Source organism: Balaenoptera ricei, chromosome 8 (assembly GCF_028023285.1).
Source record: "Balaenoptera ricei isolate mBalRic1 chromosome 8, mBalRic1.hap2, whole genome shotgun sequence".
NCBI classification, from domain to species: domain Eukaryota; kingdom Metazoa; phylum Chordata; class Mammalia; order Artiodactyla; family Balaenopteridae; genus Balaenoptera; species Balaenoptera ricei.
The window spans coordinates 9,067,205-9,075,711 of NC_082646.1; positions in this window are offsets into that span (position 1 = coordinate 9,067,205).

The window sequence follows — 8,507 nt, forward strand, 5'->3', positions numbered from 1 at the left end:
ATATCATTCTCAGGAAGGGACTGGAAAGAGACCAACCCAGTGAAGAATCTCACTCCTTGCTTGATTTTGCCTATTTTTCTTCTTTTCCTTGTTCTAGTCTTTAAGATTTTATTTTTAAAACCGTTACAACACAAATTTTATTCTGTATTTGACCTCTCTGTTATTAGTGTCTTTATTTCTTTACTCCACACATAGCACTTTTATAATTATAATTTTTTTTCTTCTCTCAAGGTACCAAGAAGTGACACTTCAAATTGCATATCCTTTCCCTTCCCTTCCTGTATATCTTCACTCTCATCTCTCGAGACAGATTCTTCTTTTTCACATTTAGTGTGAACTTAACTCTTTCTGACTGTGGTTTTGGATCAAATTAGATATATCACAATCACAACTCTTCTCTCTTACCTAAGTTTTTTCCACCTGCTCTTGCTCATTGCAAAAGCTTGAGGTCTCTAGAGCAGGAGTGAGAGAGATTGCTTCCTGGGATTTGGAGTTTTTCTTTCTTAATTTATAGTTATTTTGAAGTTCGGGCATTTTTTGTCTTTGGATTATGCTGTGGATATTGTTTTTATGGATTTTTATTTGTTCATCTTATTCTTCTGTATTGCTTTTACCAGAAATATTGGGAGGTGCAGATCTAGGCAGCTGTCATTTTTTCTGGCTTCCTGAAAGTCTTCTCAAAAATAACACCTGGGGCATATATCCAGAGAAAACCATAATTCGAAAAAATACATGCACCCCAATGTTCACTGCAACACTATTTACAATAGCCAAGACATGGAAGCAACCTAAATGTCCATTGACAGAGGAATGGATAAAGAAGATGTGGTACATATATACAATGGAATATTACTCAGCCATGCATGAACATGCCATTTGCAGCAACATGGATGAACCTAAAGATTATCATACTAAGTGAAGTAAGTCAGACAGAGAAAGACAAATATCATATGATATCACTCATATGTGGAATCTAATTTTTAAAATGTTATAAATGAACTTATTTACAAAACAGAAACAAACTCACAGATTTGGAAAACAAACTTATGATTACCAAAGGGGAAACGTGGGGGGGTGGCAAAGATTAGGAGTTTGGGATTAATATACACACAACTACTATATATAAAATAGAGGGCTTCCCTGGTGGTGCAGTGGTTAAGAATCCACCTGCCAATGCAGGGGACACGGGTTCGAGCCCTGGTCTGGGAAGATCCCACATGCCACAGACCAACTAAGCCCGTGCGCCACAACTACTGAGCCTGTGCTCTAGAGCCCGTGAGCCACAACTACTGAGCCCACGTGCCACAACTACTGAAGCCCGTGCGCCTAGAGCCCATGCTCCGCAACAAGAGAAGCCAACACAATGAGAAGCCCGCACACCGCAACAAAGAGTAGCCCCCACTCACCGCAACTAGAGAAAGCCCGTGCATACCAATGAAGACCCAACACAGCCAAAAATAAAATGAATAAATAAATTTTTTAAAAAAATATGAAAATCAATGTAATTCACTAGTCTATTTAAAAAAATAAATAAAAATAGATAACCCAACAAGGACCTATTGTATAGAACAGGGAACTCTAGTCAATATAATAACCTATATGGGAAAAGAATCTGAAAAAGAATAAATATATGTATATGTGTAACTGAATCACTTGGCTGTTAATCAACTATACCCCAATAAAAGTTAAAATGTCTGTATATTTCAAACAGTTGTTTTGACTTCAATATGGTTCACTTATCAGTGAACTCAGAAACATTTTTTTTAGTTCTAGTTTGTTAAAAACACCATTGTTCATCATTTAGATTTTTTTTAAATTTATTTTTAAATTTATTTTTGGCTGTGTTGGGTCTTCATTGCTGCACACAGGCTTTCTCTAGTTGTGGCGAGCGGGGGTTACTCTTCGTTGCGGTGCGCATGCTTCTCATTGCGGTGGCTTCTCTTGTTGTGTAGCACGGGCTCTAGGTGCACAGGCTTCAGTAGCTGTGGCACATGGGCTCAGTAGTTGTGGCTCGCGGGCTCTAGAGCGCAGTCTCAGTAGTTGTGGCACATGGGCTTAGTTGGTCTGTGGCATGTGGGATCTTCCCAGACCAGGGCTCGAACCCATGTCCCCTGCATTGGCAGGTGGATGCTTAACCACTGTGCCACCAAGGAAGTCCTGTCATTTAGATTTGTGTTATTTCAGAGAAAGTAAATATTCAAAAGATTACTAGGACTATTACTGGAAATATGGTGGACTAGTTTATTCAAGCCAACCATCTTGTTGGAAATAACGATGCTGTCATATAAAATATAGATTTTTTTCTTATAAGATTGAAAAGCTGGAAGAGTGTAAAGAATTACTAGGTCAAAATAGATTACATGAAGTATCCTTTATCTATTAAATAAATTGAATAAGTAGGTCATCCTTCACACACACATGTGCTCACATCTTCACCCTAATGGCTTCACTGGTTAATTCTATCAAACATATAAGGAAGAAATAATATCAATTTTATGCAAATTCTTTCAGAAAACAGATAAAGAAAAAACATTTTCCAAACACATTTTATGAGGCCAAAGAATTAAAAGAAAAAATGTCCCCTGTAAACATAAGTGCAAAAATTATTTATAAAATATTACTAATCTAATATAGTGTTCTATAAAAAGGATAATGCTTTATGATTAAGTGCAGTTCATCACAGGAAATCAAGATTGGTTACACCTCTGAAAATCATTCAATATAATTTACAACATTAACAGAATAAAGGAGCAAATAGTATGATCAGATAAGTAGACACTGAAAGAGCATATGGTAAAATTAAACATCCATTTATCATAAAAATCTCAGAAAAATAGGAATAAAAGAGATTTTCTCAATGTAGCAAAGGGCATTTATAAAAATTCTATTGATACATCTAACATTGTAATTAATGGTAAAGACTGAATGCTTTCCCTGTAAGATTGGGAATAACCTAAGATTGTCCTCTTTTCTCTGTATGTGGTAAAGAGCCTAGCTATTGAAATAAGAAACAAAAATGAAATAAGATGCCAGCAAACTGAAAACAAAGATAAATTAGCATTATTCATAGAAAATATGATCATTAATATAGAAAAACCACAAAACAAAAATACTAGAACTAATAAACAGATATAGCAAGGTCTCATGATATAAGGTCATTAAACATAAACCAACTGCATTTCTAAATGCTAGCAACAAAAATTTGGAAAACGAAATTAATAAAAATTCCATTTAAATAGCATCAAACTAAAATCATTAGAAATAAATTTAATGACTGATGTGCAAACTTCTAAACTGAAAACTTCAAAACCTTGCTCTGAGAAATAAAAGAGGATATAAATAATGAGAGATACACCATGTTTGTAGATTCAATATAATTTACAACATTAACAGAATAAAGGAGAAATTAGTACTGGAAGATTTGATGTTGTTAGCATGTCCATTTCCCCAAAACAGTGACACCGAATAGCCAAAGCAATCTTGAGAATGAAAAACGGAGCTGGAGGAATCAGGCTCCCTGACTTCAGACTATACTACAAAGCTACAGTAATCAAGACAGTATGGTACTGGCACAAAAACAGAAATACAGATCAATGGAACAGGATAGAAAGCCCAGAGATAAACCCACGCACATATGGTCACCTTATCTTTGATAAAGGAGGCAAGCATATACAGTGGAGAAAAGACAGCCTCTTCAATAAGTGGTGCTGGGAAAACTGGACAGGTACATGTAAAAGTATGAAATTAGAACACTCCCTAACACCATACACAAAATTAACTCAAAATGGATTAAAGAGCTAAATGTAAGGCCAGACACTATCAAACTCTTAGAGGAAAACATAGGCAGAACACTGTATGACATAAATCACAGCAAGATCCTTTTTGACCCACCTCCTAGAGAAAGGGAAATAAAAACACAAATAAACAAATAAGACTTAATGAAACTTAAAAGCTTTTGCATAGCAAAGGAAACCATAAGCAAGACGAAAAGACAACCCTCAGAATGGGAGAAAATATTTGCAAATGAAGCAACTGACAAAGGATTAATCTCCAAAATTTATAAGCAGATCATGCAGCTCAATATCAAAAAAACAAACAACCCAATCCAATAATGGGCAGAAGACCTAAATAGACATTTCTCGAAAGAAGATATACAGATTGCCAACAAATACATGAAAGAATGCTCAACATCATTAATCATTAGAGAAATGCAAATCAAAACTACAATGAGGTATCACCTCACACCGGTCAGAATGGCCATCATCAAAAAATCTAGAAACAATAAATGCTGGAGAGGGTGTGGAGAAAAGGGAACCCTCTTGCGCTGTTGGTGGGAATGTAAATTGATACAGCCACTATGGAGAACAGTATGGAGGTTCCTTAAAAAACTAAAAATGGAACTACCATATGACCCAGCAATCCCACTACTGGGCATATACCCTGAGAAAACCATAATTCAAAAAGAGTCATGTACCCAAATGTTCACTGCAGCTCTATTTACAATAGCCAGGACATGGAAGCAACCTAAGTGTCCATCAACAGATGAATGGATAAAGAAGATGTGGCATATATATACAATGGAATCTTACTCAGCCATAAAAAGAAACGAAATTGAGTTATTTGTAGTGAGGTGGATGGACCTAGAGTCTGTCATACAGAGTGAAGTAAGTCAGAAAGAGAAAAACAAATACCATATGCTAATATATATATATGGAATAAAAAAGAAAAAAAAGGGGGGTCATGAAGAACCTAGGGGCAAGACGGGAATAAAGACACAGACCTACTAGAGAATGGACTTGAGGATATGGGGAGGGAGAAGGGTAAGCTGTGACAAAGTGAGAGAGTGGCATGGACATATATACACTACCAAACGTAAAATAGATAGCTAGTGGGAAGCAGCTGCATAGCACAGGGAGATCACCTCAGTGCTTTGTGACCACCTAGACGGGTGGGATAGGGAAGGTGGGAGGGAGGGAGATGCAAGAGGGAAGAGATATGGGAACATATGTATATGTATAACTGATTCACTTTGTTATAGAGCAGAAACTAACACACCATTGTAAAGCAATTATACTCCAGTAAAGATGTTAAAAAAAAAGGACATTAGGTAAATACTAAGGAAATCTGTATAAAGTATGGATTTTAGTTATTGATAACATAACAATATTGGTTTATTAATTGTAACAAATGTACTGCAAGGTGTTAATAATAGGAGAAACAGAATGTGGGATATATGGTAATTCTCTGTACTGTGTTCTCAATTTTTCTATAAATCTAAAACTGTTCTAAAAAATAAAATTCATTTTCAAAAATGAAGAAGGAAACCAAGAAACAGGAAGATATAGGATCCAGAGAATAAGGGACCTAACATAGGTAAGAGGTGAAGAGTATCCCCAGAAAGATGGTGAAGGGGGATCTCAAGATGTTAAATCTTCAACAAAGTAAGAGGGCATCCTGTTGTCACTGGAGTGGATCATAAATTTCTTGGAAAGACACCTTAAAGAAGATAACACTTTTAGAATACCAGCTAACATCATATAGCTACAGCTGTACATTCTGAGAGGAGATCTGTACAAATGGGCACGAGGTTAGGGATAAATCACAGAAATCCATAGACTATTAAGCAAATGAAAGCACCTAAAAATATTCACTTCAAGGAAAACAAAAAAGGAAACGAAAGCAAAAATAGCATTTTATGTACTATCTATAAATAGTGTTTAATAATCTAACTGGCAATATTTATCTAACAATTTACAGTTATAACCATATTGCAAGAAAGAGAGGCGTGTGTGTGTGTGTGTGTGTGTGTGTGTGTGTGTGTGTGGTGACAGGGAGGTAAGATTCCATAGGAACTCACACTGGAAACTATTAGAGTAATCTAAACATGAGATGAGGAGAAGCTTATCAAATCAGTATAATTGAGAGGGAAGGCCAGACCAGGATTTCAAGGAGATAAGTTCTCTGGGACTTGGAGACTGGATGAAGAAGTTGAGTGAGACGAAGATGTTTACAATTTGTTTGTTGCCTAGGTGGTAGTGAAAAAAGCTTAGAAACTGATGACCAGAGGAGGAGCAGTGCTGAGAATCACCAAGTAAATGTTGACTGCAGTTTGGGGCACTTTAACTTGAGGCACATAAACAGACATAAAACAAAACTGTCCAGGAGGCAGGCAGGGAACAGGTTCAGGCTGTACATTCAGGTGAATATGAATGAGGAGAAGAAGAACAAAAACTTATCAGACTCTATGTTCCAAGCAGTGTTCTAACATTTTACATGTAGTAAGTCATTTAAGCCAAAAGACAATTATTCTCATCTCACAGATGAGGATATCAACAGTGAAAGAGGTCACATAAATTGTCTAAAATTTCACAATTAGAAAGTGGAGAATCCACCTGGGTTTAAATTTCAGAAAGTCTGACTTGACGGCCCGTTCCCTTAAACGCTTTGCCGCAAGTCAAAACCTTAGACTAGCAGAATCACTGACCTGCTCTGCTCTCCTGACACTGAGAGAATAACACATCCACAACTACACTACATGATGTGGGTGTTGCCAACTGCTCAGAACTGGGTGAGCAGCCTTTGTCAGTGGTAGCACAGCTGCCAGTCTTTTTGGCCTGCCCCACCCTTGCAGAACCTCTGTCTACCAAGCTGTCTATAAGATGCCTTATAGATGCGGATACCTGCCACATCTGCCTGTTCTCCAACCCTGGTTTTAGAACTTCAAACCAATTGTCTGAATTCCCAATCTTCTTTATATTAACTCTTTTCTATTTAAAAGAGCTAGAGTTGGGGAGGGTGGGAGGGAGGGAGATGCAAGAGGGAAGAGATATGGGAACATATTGTATATGTATAACTGATTAACTTTGTTATAAAGCAGAAGCTAACACACCATTGTAAGGCAATTATACTTCAATAAAGATGTTAAAAAAAAAAAAAAGAAGTTACTGAAAAATTAAAAAAAAAAAAGAGCTAGAGTCATTTTTTTTCTAGTTTTATTGAGGTATAATTGACATACAGCACTGAATTAGAGTCACTATCTATTGTTTCTGCACATAAACCCTGATACAATATTTCTCCCCCACATGTATCAGCCAAAGTGTGATCTAACTGGCAAAACACGTATCTGTCAAATGGGTTAAATTCTAAGTTAGAAATATGAATGAACTTTGCAGTACAAGATTTCAGGGTGTTTTAATTCTCAGTTAATCATTGAAATTTGTGTAATCTTTGTACCTCACTTCTCAAAAGAGAATATTCTAGCTTCTTCTTTGGCAAACAATGTCACTATTGGTTTTCCCAATAAGTCCTGTTTCATGTAACATATAAACTCATTTGCTACAACTTTGGATTTTTCCACCAAAAATTATTAGAAGTAAGTTACAAACACAGTTTATATTTCCTGAAAAATATGGGTAAGTCAAATCAAAAGGACCTTCTTCAGTGGAACTTATGGTTGAGTGAGGTCAGCAAATCTCCACAAGAACATCCATAAACTTGGCCAAAACTGACAAACACAATGATTTCAACACTCTGGAAATCAACCAACGCACACAACAATCTGAGAAATGTTGATGCTTCAGAAAGTGCTGAAGTTCATGTAAGAACAATGGGAGTCTGTGATATTTTACACAGGACTCCTCCCAAGGCCAAATTCTGACTGGCTCTTAGAACTTCGTATAAACTCTGTACTCTAGTTGCTGAATTTCTTTCTCACACGGCTATGTGTTTCCAACTCTGAAACCCTAGTCCATGTATACTGGGGTTGACGGAATAATAATAAATTGTAGATAAAAGAAATTTTGTTATACTCAAATGCCTCTTCCCGGCTGATTTGCTTACGAAGAATAATATTGATCTGGGGAGCGAGCGCCGCAGCAGCGAGAGCGGCCGGCTCCACCCGCGCGACTCCTCCCACAGCCGCCGCCGCAGCTTTACAGCCGCCGCTCGACGTGACGCGCGGGCCAAGGTTAGCGCCACCGCAGCCTCCCGGAGCCCAGGGGCAACCCGGAGGCCCTGTGCCCTGTGCCCGAGCACAGGCGCAGCCTCACTCTTACCTTCTCCGGAGAGTCTCTGAAGACGCGGCGGGCGCAGCAGGCGGCTAGCGGCCCCTGCGAGGTCCTGCGCGAGGGCTCCCTGGTCTCCGGCATCTGCTGGGCCCCGAAGTAAGCGGCCGCTGGAGAACGGGCAGCCTGAGAGCCCCGGGCGGCCGGCTGGGCCTGGGTCACCGCACGGAGGCTGCCACGGGAGACGAGTGGGGCCTGCGGGCACGCGCGGCCTGGGCCACCGCCAAGGCCTCCTACGGCAGCAACCGCGAGATGGACGGCACGGAAGCCACCCTGGGGCAAATCAGCGGCTAGCACCGGAAGCGCCGTGCAGCCCACGCCCCGGCCCGCTGCAGCCCCCAGTTGGCCGCCCACCAGCTGCCCGTGGCCTGGCCCCTGACGGTCCCACAAAGACAAAGCTTCGTCCGTCTTCTGCTCTGCAGCCTGGGGACCCCAGGCCCGCCG